This window comes from Stegostoma tigrinum, chromosome 12, assembly GCF_030684315.1.
Source record: "Stegostoma tigrinum isolate sSteTig4 chromosome 12, sSteTig4.hap1, whole genome shotgun sequence".
Classification (NCBI taxonomy): domain Eukaryota; kingdom Metazoa; phylum Chordata; class Chondrichthyes; order Orectolobiformes; family Stegostomatidae; genus Stegostoma; species Stegostoma tigrinum.
This window is the reverse complement of record NC_081365.1, coordinates 15,256,514-15,275,051: the sequence shown is the minus strand read 5'-3', so window position 1 is coordinate 15,275,051 and position 18,538 is coordinate 15,256,514. Positions and strand designations below refer to the sequence as shown.

General features: G+C 42.0%; 1 protein-coding gene across 2 annotated transcripts in view; it reads right to left on the bottom strand.

The window, feature by feature from the left end:
• Positions 1–18,538, bottom strand: part of zbtb21 (zinc finger and BTB domain containing 21) — a 63,820-nt gene that overhangs the window by 18,191 nt on the left and 27,091 nt on the right. The window contains exon 1 of one of the 2 annotated variants that reach the window (XM_048540416.2): positions 17,430–17,493. The exons of the other annotated variant lie outside the window; for it this stretch is intronic. The gene's annotated coding sequence lies outside the window, so the exon portion shown is untranslated. Of the gene's footprint in view, positions 1–17,429; positions 17,494–18,538 lie in introns of those variants that run through there. 2 annotated transcript variants of the gene reach the window in all.

The window sequence follows — 18,538 nt, the reverse complement described above, 5'->3', positions numbered from 1 at the left end:
TTCTCTTCACTTCACATGATGAAAGAACAGCACTCCGAAAGCTTATGATTTGAAACAAACCTCCCTGTTGGATTATAATCTGGTGTTGTGGGACTTCAGACCTGGTCAACTCCAGTCCAATACTGACTCCTACACATCATTAAAATTATTTAACAATTGTGCATCCACTGTCTTTGGAGGTAGGGAATTCCAGACACAATCTGCAATAAAACTTTTCCTCATCCCCATACTAAATGAGCGACCTCTTATTTTTAAAATGATGACCTTAGTTCTAGGTTCTCCCACAACAATTGTCCACCCTGTCAAGTCCCCTCAGGCTCTTAGATGTTTAACTACATCGTCTTTGAGTCATCTAAACTCCAGAGAACAGAGGCCTTTCCTCATAAGGCAATTTGTTCATTCAGGTATTAATTTAGTAAACCTTCTCTGAATTGCTTCTAGTGCGTTAACATGCTTCTATACGTATGGTGAAAGCACCCCAGGTGTGGCCTCACCAATGCATAACAAGTATAACCTCCCCACTCTTGCATTCAACTCCCCCTCAATAAAAAATAACTAACTTTCCCAATTACTTATTGCCTTGCCTAGTAACCTCTGATTCATGCACCAGGACACCCAGAACTCTCTGGACCTTACAGCTCTGCAACCTCTCATTCTTTAAATAGAATTTAAAAAAGAATGTTTTCTGCTGAAATGCACAAGTTCATTGTACCCCATTTGCCAGATCATTGCTCACTCACTTAAACTTTCTATTTACCTTTGTAGGTTCCTTATGTCCTCGTCACTTTCCTACCTAATTTTATTATTTAGGTAATATAGCTTACCTTATCATACCAAACCTTTCATTCAAATTATTTATATAAATTGTCAAGTGTTGAGCCCCAGCAACCTATCCCAATGGCACATCACTTGTGACAACCTGAGAAATATCCACTTACTGATCCTCTCTACTTCCTATTAGCCAACCAATGTTCTATCCATGCCAACGTGTTGCCTCCAACATCATGGGCTTTTATTTTCAACAACAACTTCTGATGTGGTACCTTGTCAATGCCTTCTGGAAATCAAAGTAAAATGTACCTACAGGGTCAACTTTATTTACAGCTTAAGTTACTACTTTAAACTCCATTAAAATTAGATAAACATGACTTCCCTTTGACAAAACCATATTGGTGATGCCTGATTGCCTTGAACATATCCATGCGCCTTGTACAGTAATAACTTTTAATAACTTATAAAAATTCTCTGAGACAGATGTTAAGCCAACTGGCCTGCAGATGCCTGCTTCCTACCTCCCTCCCCTTTTGAATAAAGGAGTTAGTTATTTTCTAATCAAATGTATCAGATTCCCTGAATTTAATGAATTTTAAAACACATCAAAATAGAGAGCTAGTGAGACAGTTAAGACCCTAAAGATGAAAGCCAGTTTCTGAAGACTTGTCAACTTGCAATTCCAGCAATTTACATGGTACAACTTCCTTAGTAATTACAATTTTTGAGTTCCTCTTTCTCTTTCAGAATGCCACTTTCAACCTTTCTAGTAGTGAGGATGAAATGCAAAATATCAATTCATCTGCCTTCTCTTTATCATTCATTACCAATTCCCCAGAATCATTTTCTACAGCTTCAACATTCGTTTAACTCCAAATAAAAACTGAGAGAACTGCGGATGCTGTAAATAAGAACAAAAGCAGAAGTTGCTAGAAAAGCTCAACAAGTCTGGCAGCATTTGTGAAGATTAGAAAAGTCAGTTAACATTTTGGGTCCAGTGACCCTTCCTCAGAAAAACTCCTGTTTTTCTGTCACTTCTTTAATATTTCTTTTTTTAAAAAATACCTGAAGAAACTTTTCTGTTTTCATATTCTCTGGCTAAAATTCTCTTTCAATTTTTCCCTCCTTATTAATTTTTATGTTTTTAAACAATGTTCTGCCCAATCTTCTGACTTGCACTAATTTTTGCACAATTACGTATTTTCTAGGAGTTCGATACTTTCTTCGACTTATTTTCACTCCACCACAGAAAGCAGGCTCATCCCTTTAGATTCTTCTAATTTTCTGGAAAGTGCAGATCATCATACATTCTGGAATGTCATCCAAGTTTTTGGCATTCCATCTCTACTCACCAATCCTTTAGGCTAAGTGGCCAGTTCACTTTTGCTAGCTCTGCTTTCATGCCCTTGTAACTGCCCTTGTTTGAATTCAAGATAGTGGTTCACTCCCTTAAACCGTATGTAAAATTCAATCATATTATGGTTGCAGCTACTTAGGTGCGTAATTAATCCCATCTTGTTGGTCAAAACCAGGTCTTCTTGTTTGTGCCATAATACGATAATTGAAGAAATTGTCCCAAAAATATTGAATGAATTTCTCATCTAAACATTCTTCTCTGATGTTTCCAGACTCCATGAAGGTTTAAATCCCCCATTATAATTGCTGTATTCTCCTGACAAGCTCCAACTTTTTTTTCTTTGTTACATGGTTTCATGGTCACATTAGATTGTTAATTCCAGGTTCTTTTAATTCAATTCAAATTCTACCATCTCCTGTGGCAGGATTTGATCTTGGAGCCTCAGAATATAGTGTCTACTTCTACTTGCTAGGTAAAACACTTGAACTGCATCACTTTTATCATTCTTGAAGCAATAGTGCTTTTTTTTAAAAAAATGTCTTTTTAAAAAAAAAGACATCCAAGCCCTGGGATTGGGGTGATCAGCCTAAACCACTTGGGTCAAGGTCATTTGGTTGCAGGGTAGTTTAAACCTTACAATAAATCATGACCATGTAAATTTTCCATTAATAAGTTTCACCAACATTTGGTATTTTTGATAAACAGCCAAGCAAAATTTTCTGGCAGATTTTAAAACTAATTCTCTCATTACATTGTTGATATTTAGTATTGTTAGAGTGCAGCAACAGAGAGCATGGACTGTTGCTGCATTCAAACTGCATATACACCTCAGCCTAATAACATTACAAAATATATCTATAAATTTGATAGTGCCTTTATTAGCACTTCACAGGAATATTATAAAGCAAAGTACACCAAGCCCCAAAAGAGACATTTGGTCAGATGACCAAAGCTCAGTCAAAGAGGTACATCTTTAGCGTCTTCAAGAAAGAAACTAAGGTAGAAGGGTAAAGAGGTGTAGAGAGGGCTGTTCAGAGTTTGGAAACTGAAAGTACAGCTAATGGTGGTGGAGCAATTACACTTGCCTTTTATAAATTGCAAGAATTAGAGAAGCATAAATATTTTGGGAGGAGACAGAGATTACAGAGTTAGAGAAGAGTTAGGCCATCAGGGATTTGATACAAGGATAAAAGTTTTAAAACAGAGACACTGTTTGAATGGAGGCCAGGAACAGTGGCAAGTGGAAAAGAAAAATGGCCTTGCTTTGAGCTATGGTTTAAGAAAGCTGAACTACATGCCAAAGGATTCAATATTCTATCAGATGACTGCTCTTAGTAATGGAGCACTTGATCAAATGGTGGCCATGGTTATTCCAGGTCATCTATAACCTTCATTATAACCACAAGTAGGGATTCTGCAAGAACAAAACAGTTTCCACTAAGTGTACGTAGATCAAAATAAAATGAATTTTATTATTGATTGCTATTTTAGTTCAAAACTACTTTCTTTTAATCCTTTTGGTTTCAATATTACTGTTTCTTCTATTTCAATTTTGTTTCTTCAGCTCTACAAAAATAGTTTTACTTTTTATTATAGGCCCAGAAGCAACTATCTGTTCTATTAACTATCAAATTGCCTTTCACGGTTGCCCTTCCATTCTTCTTCTGCCCGAGCTGTGCATAAGCCAGTTGTGGCCCCACAAGCTTGGCTCTTGCCACAATTTTCTGATGTACCACGACCAGTATCAGAAAGTGCAAAACTAGTTAGTGAATGAGATACTCCGGAAAGATATGCACCATTATTTTGTCTTCTTGGAATGCCCACAGTTCCTTCTCTACTTGCATCTGTGGTGCCATTTTTTGAAAAGGTGCATAAAGGTCTCAGTTTTGCAGATGCGCGACAGTGACTCTAAGCTCTGCTCTGAAGTTCCAGAAGCCAAAACTCGGACTTTTGAAGTAAAAGACACTTTCTGCATAAGTGATTGTCTGGCCACAGGAGGTGTCCACAATTTCCCACATGGCAAGGGATGGGTATCCTATGCAGCTGAGCACTCCTGCCAGGCCTTTAAGCTTACTTTCAGACTATTTACTTCAAACTGAAGCTTAGAATGTAGAAAGTAAAGTCATCCAATCAAGTCTAATGAAATTTCAAAACACACTGGATACTCACCAGGCAACAAGCTTCCACGTTTGCGGCAACATCTCACGTTTATTGCCAAAACGGGCACATGCTGTTTCTTAGCTGCTGCCTGAGACAACGTCTCTCCAACTCACATTACATTCTCCTGCTCTGCACTGTCTCCACACAGGTCTGCTGCCTGCCTAACTTACAGGTAAGTGAAAACCTACAGGCTCAATGCTAAACTATATTCTGCCACACTAGACTCTTTCCAGAATGATCTGCTGTCTCCCTGACTTATTTTGCCACTTCAATCTTCACCTATTACGCTATTTTAATAAGCTTCCTGAGGTAAACTGGAACAGATTTATTTTTGAAGGTGAATGATTTATTGTCACTTAAATTTTAGTGAATCTTACAGAAAAACTTCAGTCACCACAAACCAGCACCATTTCAGACTGTTAAAGAATAAAAAGAAGTAATTGAAAGAGTCACAAGTCCTGAGCCGGCTCACCAGTGATAGAACATAGAACATTACAGCACAGTACAGGCCCTTCGGCCCTCGATGTTGTGCCGACCTGTCGTACCGATCTCAAGCCCATCTAACCTACGCTATTCCATGTACGTCCATATGCTTATCCAATGACGACTTAAATGTACCTAAAATTGGCGAATCTACCACCGTTGTAGGCAAAGCGTTCCATTCCCTTACTACTCTGAGTAAAGAAACTACCTCTGACATCTGTCCTATATCTTTCAGCCCTAATTTAAAGCTATGCCCCCTCGCGCTTGCCGTCACATCCTGGGAAAAAGGCTCTCCCTATCCACCCAATCTAACCCTCTGATTATTTACATGTCTCAATTAAGTTACCTCTCAACCTTCTTCTCTCTAATGAAAACAGCCTCAAGTCCCTCAGCCTTTCCTTGTAAGGCCTTTCCTCCATACCAGGCAACATCCTAGTAAATCTCCTCTGCACCCGTTCCAAAGCTTCCACATCCTTCTTATAATGTGGTGGCCAGAACTGTAAGCAATACTCCAAGTGCAGCCGCACCAGAGTTTTGTACAGCTTCACCATAACCTCTTGGTTCCAGAACTCGATCCCTCTATTAATAAAAGCTAAAACACTGTCTGCCTTCTTAACAGCCCTGTCAACCTGGGTGGCAACTTTCAAGGATCTGTGTACATGGACACAGATCTCTCTGCTCATCTACACTACCAAGAATCTTACCATTAGCCCAGTACTTTGCATTCGGTTACTCCTACCAAAGTGTATCACCTCACACTTGTCTGCATTAAACTCCATTTGCCACCTCTCAGCTTATCTATGTCTCTCTGCAACCTAAGGCATCCTTCGTCACTATCCACTACTCCACCGACCTTAGTGTCGTCTGCAAATTTACTAACCCATCCTTCTACGCCCTCATCCAGGTCATTAATAAGTGACCAACAGCAGTGGACCCAACACCGACCCTTGCGGTACACCACTAGTAACTGGTCTCCAGGATGAACATTTCCCATCAACTACCACCCTCTGTCTTCTTTCAGCAAGCCAATTTCCGATCCAAAACTGCTATATCTCCCACAATTCCGTTCTTCCGCATTTTGTACAATAGCCTACGGTGGGGAACCTTATCGAACGCCTTGCTGAAATCCATATACACCACATCAACTGGTTTACTCTCATCTACCTGTTTGGTCACCTTCTCAAAGAACTCAGTAAGGTTTGCGAGGCATGACCTTCCCTTCACAAAACCGTGCTGACTATCCCCAATCAATTTATTCTTTTCTAGATGATTATAAATCCTATCCCTTATAACCTTTTCCAACAACTGAGGTAAGGCTCACTGGTCTATAATTACCAGGGTTGTCTCTACTCCCCTTCTTGAACAGGGGAACCACATTTGCTATCCTCCAGTTGTCTGGCGCTATTCCTGTAGACAATGACGAGTTAAAGATCAATGCCAAAGGCTCGGCAATCTCCTCCTTGGCTTCCCAGAGGATCCTAGGATAAATCCCATCCGTCCCAGGGGACTTATCTATCTTCACCCTCTGTAGGATTTCTAATACCTCTTCCTTGTAAACCTCAATCCCACCTAGTCGAGTAGCCTGTATCTCAGTATTCTCCTTGACAACATTGTCGTTTTCTAGAGTGAAAACCTACACCAGAATTACCAACATAGGACTTGTCACTCTTTAGGTGCCATCTCTGCATCACTGCGCCCACCTTGATGACACCAAAGCTAATTGGTGCCATTGGTGAACCCACATTTTCCCCACAACCAGATGTTCCAGACTCCATTGTTGCCTTGACGACGCCAGGGGTTCTTGCCTCGACTGCCAGGTCTGGCTGTCACCTCACCCAGAATCCTACTCTGGCTGCCCTACTCTGAGATGTCACCCTGCCAGTGCCACCATTTTGAACTATCCACCGCTGCTGCCACTTGCCAGGGAGAGTGTCCCAGCTGCCATGAGGAATTCCCATTCCATGTATGGTCCTCTCTTGTTGTCAAGCTGATGCTGCCAACTAACCCACCTCAAGATAAAAGAAAAACAAAAAAGAAACAGCACAAGTAAGAAGGAAAAAAACAAGCAGATGGAAGTGGATTAGCCCTGGGCAGGAATCCGCACACATTGCCCCACTAATCTACCACCATCTTCGAACCATTTTTGGGTGTTGTTTTGGTGGTGGACAGCAAACAGATTAGCAAATGAACAATGAAATGAAATGAAATTAAATTCATAAAACAATTTGCATTTTTCAGAAATTTTAATGTAATAAAACATATCAAGGTGCTTCACACAAAAGTTAACAAACAATTTGACACCAGTGCAATTAAGTACATGTTAGGGCAGGTGACCAGACAAGCAACTACCTGTATTAAGGGAAATCTTAAAGGAGACTCGAGAAGTAAAGTGTTTAGATTAAAATGAAAAAATTCCAGGGTTTAAGTCTCATAAAGCAAGTGAAATGGAGGGTGCAGCATATGTGGACACAGGTTTACAAATGAGTATCTTTTTAAAAAACATAATTACAAATTTACAATGGATTGTTCACAAAAGTTGCAACTAACACAAATGGCAACTTAGACAGTGCTTTAATGAGGGGTAGCTGTGGCTGAATGGGCATTTTAAAAAAAACATTATTCATGGAATAGCTGGCAAGGCCAGATTTAATCCTGTTTCTTGTTACCTGGAGAAGGTAATGGTGAGCCACTTTTTAAAACCACTGAAGTCCATGTGACGTAGCTGCTTTGTTACAAAAGGAGGAGTTGCAGGATTTTGACCCAGTAACAGGGAAGAGATGACTATATATTGTTTGCTAGAATGCCACGTTAAAAGTTAACACAAAATAAAAGTTCATAGCATAGGAATTAACAAAATTTCATGGTTAGAAAATTGGCTGTCTGACAGCAGAGTATGTATAAATAGATCTTTGTTTTATTGGGAGGTTGAGTAGAGTACTGTAGGGACCTCAAGTTTTTATAATTATACAAATGACTGAGATTAACAAATGAAAGAAGAGAGGAAGGAAGGAACAGACAGACATGAAGGCATGGTAACGAAATTCACAGATAGCACTAAGATAGGTAGGAAAGTATTGTGCAAAGAAGACATAAGAAGGTTGCAGATAGATATAGATAAATTGAACAAGTGGGCAAAAATCTGGCAGATAGTATATAATGTGCAAAAAATGGGCAGCATGGGGCACAGCAGCAAGCACTGCAGCGTCACACACCAAAGACCCAGGTTTGATTCCAGCCTTGGACAACTGTCTGTGTGGAGTTAACACGTTTTTCCCCCATGTCATAGAAACACAGAAGAAAGGAGCAGGAGGAGGCTGTTCAGCCCTTTGAGCCTGCTCTGCCATTCTTCATGGCCATGGCTGATCGTCCAACTCAATAGCCTAATTCTGCTTTCTCCCCATAACCTTTGATCCCATTCGCCCCCAATATATCTAGGTGCCTCTTGAACACATTCAATGTTTTGGCATCAACTAGTTCCTGCAGTAGCGAATTCCACAGGCTCACCCCTCCGTGGGTGAAGAAATGTCTCATCTCTGTACTAAATCATCTGCCTTGAATCCTCATACTATGACTACTAGTTCTGGACACAGTCACCATCAGGAACATCCTCCTTGCATCTACCCTGTCCAGTCCTGTTAGAGATTTATAAAATTTTAAAGAGATCCTCCCTCATTCATTTGAACTCTAGCAAATAAAAAAAAATCCCAACCTCGTCAATCTCTCCTCATACGTCAGACCTACCATTCCCAAAATCAGCCTGGTAAACCTTTGCTGTACTCGCTCAAGAGGGAGGAAAGAGACTGTCCTTCCTCAGTAAAGACGACCAAAACTGCACACAATATTCCAGGTGTGGCCTAACCAAGGCCCTGCACAACTACAGCAACATGTCTCTGCTTCTGTACTTGAAATGTCTTGCAATGAAGGCCAACATACCCTGTGTGGGCTTCCACCCACAGTCCAAAAATGCGCAGGATAGATGGATTGCTAAGGTTAATGTGGGATTGAGTGTTATGGGGGATAGGATGGGATTGTCTGAAGATTGGTGTTATCTCACTAGATTGAATGGACTCGATCTGCACTGTACTGATTCGAAAACATGCAATTGTTGCTTTGACAGAAAGTACAGCAGAGTATTTCTTACATGGAGACTTTTTTTGGAATTCAGAGGTGTTCGGTACAGGTATTCTAGCGCATAAGGCAGCAAATGGGGTGTTGTCATTCAAAAAACAAGGATTGCACAGCTAAGCTAAGCTTCAGTGATACAGGGTTAGGGTTAATGATATAGTGATGGGAAATCACATCTCTAACAGTTTGCAATTTTTGTTTCCTTATTTTAGGAAGGATGAAAATTTGAGATGGGGAAGAAGCTTACCAGATTGGTAGCTGTAATGATTGTTTTGTCTTCTGAGGATAGGTTGGACAAGTGGTCTAGTTTCCACTGCGGTTTAGAATAGTGAGGGGTGACTTGATTGAAATGTACAGGATTCTGAATGGTACTGATAAAGGTAGATATGGAAGGGATGCTTCCTTTTGTAAATCAGTCCATAATTAGGCGATCTGCTATAAAAATTAGTCAGGTCCAATGATCCTTCCGGAGAACTGAGGAAGGGTCACTGGACCTGAAACGTTAACTCTCATTTTCTTCCCCTCACAGATGCTGCCAGACCTGCTGAGCTTTTCCAGCAGCTTCTGTTTTTGTTCCTGATTTGCAGCATCCGCATTTCTTTTGGTTTTTAGAAAAATTAGTCATCCTTTCAGGAATCAAATGAGGAGATTTTCTTCCAGCTGTAGAAAGTGTTGAAGATGAGGTTATTAAATATTTTTAAGCAGAGGTAGATTGATACCTTTATCCAATAAAAATCAAAGATAATCAAGGGCATATGGGAATGTAGAATTTGAAAACATAAGTAGATTGGCCATTATCTTACTGAATTCGTACATTGGTACGTACAAGAGATTCACAGATTCAAGTAAGGATGGTGCGTGGGTTAGAGGGGAACCTGAAGGTCTTTTTCCATGTGCCCACTGCTCTCATCCGTCTTAGATAGTATGAATTTTAAAAAATTCATTCGCAGGATTTGGGAAATGCTGGCTAGGCCAGAATTTATTGCCCATCCCTTGTGTCAACCACATTGCTGTGGGTCTGGAGTCACATGGAAGCCAGACCAGGTAAGAATGGCAGTTTCCTTTCCTAAAGAACATTAGTGGGCCAGATGGGTTTTCCTGTCAATCGACAATGGACTCGTGGTCATTAGTAGAGTCCTAAATCAGTGCTTTCATGTTTCTGGTCGAACCATTAAATCAGTTAACTAACTGTTTTAATTTATAACATTCTAGCCTCTTAATCTTCTCAGATCCTGGTTTAAAAAAAAATTCAATCTCTTCATTTTCAGTGAACCAATGAAGTTCAATGAATAATCTAACTTCCAATGAAAAACTTGCATAATTTAACATTATCTCTTGGTTCAGAATTCCATACATCTAAATCCAAACTCAAGGATTAAATTGCTTATTTATCTGATAATCTCTTGGCTTTAAACGCTAGTGAACTATCCACAAAAGGAAGTCACAATTGATGTTTCAGAAAGCTGGGACCTCAATTAATCACTATGTTTATCAATAACTTGGATAACACATTAGACAGCCAGATATTAAAATGTGAGGCTGGATGAACACAGCAGGCCCAGCAGCATCTCAGGAGCACAAAAGCTGACGTTGCGGGCCTAGACACTTCATCAGAGAGGGGGATGGGGTGAGGGTTCTGGAATAAATAGGGAGAGAGGGGGAGGCGGACCAAAAATGGAGAGAAAAGAAGATAGGTGGAGAGGAGAGTATACGTGGGGAGGGAGGGAGGGGATAGGTCAGTCCAGGGAAGACGGACAGGTCAAGGAAGTGGGATGAGGTTAGTAGGTAGGAGATGGAGGTGCGGCTTGGGGTGGGAGGAAGGGATGGGTGAGAGGAAGAACAGGTTAGGGAGGCACAGACAGGTTGGACTGGTTTTGGGATGCAGTGGGGGGGAGGGGACGAACTGGGCTGGTTTTGGGATGCGGTGGGGGAAGGGGAGATTTTGAAGCTGGTGAAGTCCACATTGATACCATTGGACTGCAGAGTTCCCAAGCGGAATATGAGTTGCTGTTCCTGCAACCTTCGGGTGGCATCATTGTGGCACTGCAGGAGGCCCATGATGAACATGTCATCGAAAGAATGGGAGGGGTAGTGGAAATGGAAATGGAAATGGTTTGCGACTGGGAGGTGCAATTGTTTATTGCGAAACGAGCGGAGGTGTTCTGCAAAGCGGTCCCCAAGCCTCCGCTTGGTTTCCCCAATGTAGATGAAGCCACGCCGGGTACAGTGGATGCAGTATACCACATTGGCAGATGTGCAGGTGAACCTCTGCTCAATGTGGAAAGTCATCTTGGGGCCTGGGGGCAAGTGTAGCATTTCCTGCGGTTGCAGGGGAAGGTGCCGGGTGTGGTGGGGTTGGAGGGCAGCGTGGAGCGAACAAGGGAGTCATGGAGAGAGTGGTCTCTCCGGAAAGCAGACAGGGGTGGGGATGGAAAAATATCTTGGGTGGTGGGGTCGGATTGTGAATGGCGAAAGTGTCGGAGGATGATGCGTTGTATCCGGAGGTTGGTGGGGTGGTGTGTGAGAACGAGGGGGATCCTCTTTGGGCGGTCGTGGCGGGGGCAGGGTGTGAGAGATGTGTTGCGGGAAATGCGGGAGACGCGGTCAAGGGTGTTCTCGACCACTGTGGGGGGAAAGTTGCTGTCCTTGAAGAACTTGGACATCTGGGATGTGCGGGAGTGGAATGCCTCATCGTGGAAGCAGATGCGGCGGAGGCAGAGGAATTGGGAATAGGGGATGGAATTTTTGCAGGAGGGTGGGTGGGAGGTGTATTCTAGGTAGCTGTGGGAGTCGGTGGGCTTGAAATGGCCATCAGTTACAAGCTGGTTGCCTGAGACGGAGACTAAGAGATCCAGGAAGGTGAGGGATGTGCTGGAGATGGCCCAGGTGAACTGAAGGTTGGGGTGGAAGGTGTTGGTGAAGTGGATGAACTGTTCGAGCTCCTCTGGGGAGCAAGAGGTGGCGCCGATACAGTCATCAATGTAACGGAGGAAGAGGTGGGGTTTGGGGCCTGTGTAGGTGTGGAAGAGGGACTGTTCCACGTAACCTACAAAGAGGCAGGCATAGCTGGGGCCCATGCAGGTGCCCATGGCCACCCCCTTAGTCTGTAGGGGGTGGGAGGAATCGAAAGAGAAGTTGTTGAGGGCGAGGACGAGTTCGGCTAGGCGGATGAGGGTGTCGGTAGAGGGGGACTGGTCGGGTCTGCGGGACAAGAAGCAGCGGAGGGCCTTGAGGCCAACTGCATGCGGAATGCAGGTGTATAGGGTCTGGACGTCCATGGTGAAAATGCGCTGTTGGGGGCCAGGGAATTGGAAGTCCTGGGAGGAGGCGGAGGGCGTGGGTGGTGTCACAGGCGTAGGTAGGGAGTTCCTGGACCAAAGGGGAGAAAATGGAGTCCAGATAGGTGGAGATGAGTTCGGTGGGGCAGGAGCAGGCTGAGACAATGGGTGGACCAGGGCAGGCAGGTTTGTGGATTTTGGGAAGGAGATAGAAACGGGCCGTGCGGGGTTGGGGAACAATGAGGTTGGAGGCTGTGGGTGGGAGGTCCCCTGAGGTCGAGAACGCCCTTGACCGCGTCTCCCACATTTCCCGCAACACATCCCTCACACCCCGCCCCCGCCACAACCGCCCAAAGAGGATCCCCCTCGTTCTCACACACCGCCCTACCAACCTCCGGATACAACGCATCATCCTCCGACACTTCCGCCATCTACAATCCGACCCCACCACCCAAGATATTTTTCCATCCCCACCCGTCTGCTTTCCGGAGAGACCACTCTCTCCGTGACACCCTTGTTCGCTCCGGTGTGGCTTCCTCTACATTGGGGAACCAAGCGGAGGCTTGGGGACCACTTTGCAGAACACCTCCGCTTGGTTCGCAATAAATAACTGTACCTCCCAGTCGCAAACCATTTCCACTCCCCCTCCCATTCTTTCGATGACATGTCCATCGTGGGCCTCCTGCAGTGCCACAATGATGCCACCCGAAGGTTGCAGGAACAGCAACTCATATTCCGCTTGGGAACCCTGCAGCCCAATGGTATCAATGTGGACTTCACCTGCTTCAAAATCTCCCCTTCCCCCACCGCATCCCAAAACCAGCCCAGTTCGTCCCCTCCCCCCACTGCACCACACAACCAGCCCAGCTCTTCCCCTCCACCCACTGCATCCCAAAATCAGTCCAACCTGTCTCTGCCTCCCTAACCTGTTCTTCCTCTCACCCATCCCTTCCTCCCACCCCAAGCCGCACCTCCATCTCCTACCTACTAACCTCATCCCACCCCCTTGACCTGTCCGTCTACCCTGGACTGACCTATCCCCTCCCTCCTTCCCCAACTATACTCTCCTCTCTACCTATCTTCTTTTCTCTCCATCTTCGGTCCACCTCCCCCCTCTCTCCCTATTTATTCCAGAACCCTCACCCCATCCCCCTCTTGATGAAAGGTCTAGGCCCGAAACGTCAGTTTTTGTGCTCCTGAGATGCTGCTGGGCCTGCTGTGTTCATCCAGCCTCACATTTTATTATCTTGAATTCTCCAGCATCTGCAGTGCCCATTATCACAGACAGCCAGATATCATTGTTTTCTAATGATACAATGAATTGTGGGTTAAGTGCCGTAGTTGGAATTAGATAGTTAAGTAATTAGCCAAAGCTATGGCAGATGGATTTATAGGCAAGAGCTTTTCCTATTTACTCATCCTATGAACTTACTCATGTCCTCTTTTAATCAATCATTCAGTGCATGCCAGATTTTGACATATCCTAAATTTTAATCTTGATCTCTCGATTCTGATGTTACTTGTAAACTAAATGCAAACAGTTTTAACATCAACCATTTTTAAACAATTTACTCACAGGATATGGACATCACCGGTTACACCAGCATTTTATTGCCCATTCCTAATTGGCCAAGTGGCAGTTAAGAGCCAACTGCATTAGGTCTGGAGTCACACGCAGACTGGACCAGGTAAGAGTTCTCTTCCCTAAAGGATATTAGTGAAGCAGCAGGGTTTGTTTTCCTGACAATTCACATAATTATCATCATTAGGCTCTTAATTCCAGATTTTTTACTGAATTCAAATTTCACTGTTCAATAGATGTAATTTTACCATCATCCTCTGCTTTCTGTCCCCTAAATATCCTTTATTCATGTAAAAAGTTACCTTTATTTCAAGTATTATTATCTTTATAATTTTGCCAAGTTTTATTGCATTATTCCAGTTCTATTGTCTGTTGTGACAATACCTTATCAAATGCTTTTGGAAAATCTGTATAAACCACTTCCATTTTTCTTTTCTCTCTTCAAAAAGAGCTCTGAGGTTAGACAAGCATAACTTGATTCTAAAAAAATCCAGACAAGCGTTCATAATTGACTCATCTTTTTTCCATAGGTTTAGTAATTTCATTTGAAATGTAGCCTCTAGTACTTTGCCAAGTGAAGTATTACTAACTGGCCTACAAGTTTCCTTGTTTAGCCTGGTCTCCTTTGTTGAAATTTTTTTTTAAAAAATCAAAAAACAAAAATTACACTTGTAATATATAGCCAAAGTTCACAAATCTAGCATAGTTAGAAGCAGAAAATTCAGTGCAGAATTAGCCTGGATGAGTATTAATTCCATATTCTAGTAATCTAATAAAACAATGTCAGCAAACTTTCTCACTATTCTTTAACACACTTTCTTAAAAACAAAAGATAGAATTTCCTTTTAAAACTTTATGAATTAATTTTCTTCAAAAGCACTTACTTGTTTATTTATGTGGCTTTTTTTGAGTTTTGGCATCAAGTCTAGAGTCATGCCAAGTCTGCAACAATCTAAACAATTTACTCTCTTCAAAACATCTACTGACTTTCATGAAGAGAGCATCATGCTTTGCAAGTCTAATATGTCAGCCTTAATTTGACCATTATCTGACAGTTGTGGAGTCAAGGCCCACACCATGGAGATAAACACCTAATATCGGCTGACATGTCAATATAGTACAGGGGAAGTACTTCATTGTCTTCTGGCTGAGGCATTAAATCAAGATCCCATCAGTTCTCTTAGATAGTTAGACAATTCAAGTCGAAGTTTGTTACATGCAAAGCCCTTTAGTTATCCCACAACTAAGGTCTAAAACAGATTATCTGGTCATTTGTAACATTGGTGTCTGCAAATTAACTGCTATGATTTATACAAAAGTAATAACTGTCAGCTGCAATGTAGTTTTTCAAGCTTCCTTTCAAGTAGTAAGAGGTACGATCCACAATTACTTTGTGTTCCTAAAATAGATTCTCTGTCCTAACATTAAACGTTAACCTGGGTTTTGAAAGAAGCCAAGGTCTTTGAGTTAAAGTTTAATGGAGGCATTAAAAATTACTTAATTAACGCAATAATTTGAGATATACAAATCATTTCATACAATAAAAGAGAGCTTCTAAAGAAAAAGGATTTTGTTTTTTAAAAAAGTGCACCCACAAAGGCTTCTTGAAACTCAGTGGTCAGATGACAATACCTTCAGGTAAAAAACACAAATCATTGAAAAAAAAAATAGCCAGCCATATTCCTTTTAAACTTTAAGTGCTCACCACACCCGTACATGCAATGCAAGGAGCTTTTCCAGATGTTGATATCAAGGCACTTCACAGGAACATAACTTGATTAAAAAAATGATACTGAGCCAGGAAAGATGATATTAGAGCCAGTGACTAAATCATTGGACATAGGATCATACAGCACAGAAGCAGCACTTTGGCATATTGAATCTTCATTGACCTATCTACACTAATCCCACAATCCAGCACTTAGCCCACGGGCCTTGCAAGTTATGTCATTTCAAGTCCTTTATCCAAGTACTTTTAAAAAAAGGTTGAGTCTGCTCACCTTTACTACCTTCGCAGGCAGTGCATTCCAGATTCCCACCCCTCTCCACCGGGTTAAGAAAAACTTTTCAACAAATCATCTCTTAAAGCTCGTGCCCTTCACCTTAAAATTATGTCCTCTTGTTACTTACCATTCCGCTAAGGTGAACAACCACTCTGTCCATGCCATTCAATCTCATACATGTATAATCAGGCTCCCCCCCTCAATCTTCTGTGCTCCAAAAAAATGGAACAAAAAAACCCAAGCTTACCCTGTTTCTTCATAGCTGAAGTGCTCCATCTCAGGCAACATACTAATGAATCTCATCTGCATGCTATCCAGGGCAATCACATCCTTCCTATAGCGTATTGACGTGAACTGCACACAATCCACCATCTTATAATCTAACGAGCATCGTATACAATTCCAATAATAACTGTCCTGCTCTTATAATCTATACCTCAACAGATAAAAGGCAAGTGTCCTGTACGTGTACCCTTGCCCTGCCACCTTCAGGAAATGTGAACAGACAGCTAAAAGATCCCTCTGTTCAAATGAACTTTCTAGTGTTCTGCCAGTCACTAGTACTCTATTGTATTCTTACTTCTCCCAAAGTACATCGCCACATGCTTATCAAAATTAAACATTACATCGGCCACCAATCGTCCATCTGACCCATCCATTCATATCCTCCTGCAACCCAAGACCTTCTTCCGCATGGGCAACCGCCCAGGCAATTTTTGGGTCATCTGCAAATTTACTTAGCAACCTCCCCAGACCCTAATCTACACTGTTTATTGATGTCACAAAAAGAAAGGCACCTAGAACTGATCAAAGACACTGGCCTCCAGTCACACAAACAGCCTTCTACCACCACCCTCTCTTTCTTGCCACTCAGCTAATTTTGGACACAAATTGCCAAGTTACTCTGAATCCCACTTGCTTTTACCTTCTTTAACAGTTGCTCATAGGGAACCTTGTCAATGGCATATAAACTATATCTTCTCATGGAAATATCCCGCAATACTTATAATGAGTTTGACTACCAATTCAAAAGTAATTTACTGCTTGAAAAATGCATTGGGACATTTGTTATAAGTATATGTTTTTGTTCTTGTGATGCAACAAGTGCCTTACAAATAAACAGCCTTCAATTGGAGGGTAAGTGTGAAATTCACAGCAAGGTCCCACAAACAATGAGACGAATGAACGGTTAATTTTGTCCCTTTTGGTTAAGAGACGTTGGCTGAAGCAACAGAAAAAAAGCGTGTAATGCTTTCTCTAATTTTATAAACTTTCATCCCGCCTATAAACAAGATAATTGAGCAAAACAGGGATGCTGATGGACTTTTCTTGATTACAAAAAGATAATGACTTGCAAAATGACTATAAATATATGTAGACCACTTAGTTTCATAATTCAACCAATTGATAATTTAGTGGTAGAAACAAATAGCTTTTAAATGAATTAGGGTTTATTTCTTTAACACAACATAACAGAACGATTACCAGGAAGTCATAATGAACTAGGTCAGACTGAATACCACACTTTTTAAGCTTTCCAAATATTCAAGAACCTTGGATGTGGGTGACACAGAACACCCAGGAAAAGCGAAATGGTTTCTTCAAACATACAGCTGTACTGTGACAAAGTGCTCATTCATCAGCTGAGCCACACAGCAACATCTACTCACCAGTAACTATTTCCGTTGATGAGTCACACAAGTGTGATTTAATACAAAGGGCAGCAATCCAAAGGCACAGTGATTTTTCATTTTTTCCAGTAGCCTGAAACTACACTGAAGGCTGTAGGTTTCTGAAGAAACAACTTGAAATGGTGATGATACATCTAAGTGTCCATTTGTCCTGACATAAAAGGAATCAGAATTTGTACTTAACTGAGGCAAACAGTGAAACAGCTTTCTCAATCATATAACACACGTGGGTGTTGTTAGCTACGAGCAATAAACTTAGTGTTTCACTATTTTCATTTTGAAAGCAGGTCACAGGATAAGACAAATAGATGTCTAAAAAAAACTATTGTAACGATTAAAAAAAGCACATGGGGCAGCAATGTGGGAGGTAGAGTTTAACTGAGGGTGCAGTAGGAGTCTTGGTACAACCACGATAGAGGCCTTCCTAATGCTTTGAAAGAAAAGCCAGAATTTTAATGCAACTTTACAGAACCTGATGCAGAATCATTATTTGATGTGGATGGAATGTACAGAAAGAAAGTGGTAATAAAATGCTATAATTGGATCTAGAATAGGCAGCCTTCGAACATGGAACAGAGAAAAGTCCAGCACACAAACAGGCCCTTTGGCCCACTTGTGCTGAACATAATGCCAAATCAAACTGATCTTCTGCCTGCCCTTGGTCCATATCCATCCATTCCTTAATTATACACGTGCTTCTCTAAAAGCCCCCAGAAACACCCGTAACATATCTGCCTCCACCGCTACCCCTGGCTATGCATTCCAGACACCTACCACACTGTAAAAACACTTGCCCCTCACATCTTCTTTGAACTTTCCCCCTCTTACCTTAAACGCATGCCCTCTAGTTTTAGACATTTCAACTCTGGGAAAAGGATTCTGACTGTCAACTCTATCCATGACTCTCATAATTTTATAGACTTCTAAGAGATCTTTACTCAGCCTCCACTGCTTCAGAGAAAACCTTAGTTTGTCCAGCCTCACCTTATACCCTCTAATTCAGGCAGTGTCGTGGTAAATCTCTTCTGCACCTGCTCCCAAAGCCTCCACATCCTTTTCTGTAGTGGGGCTACAAGAAACAAATGCAT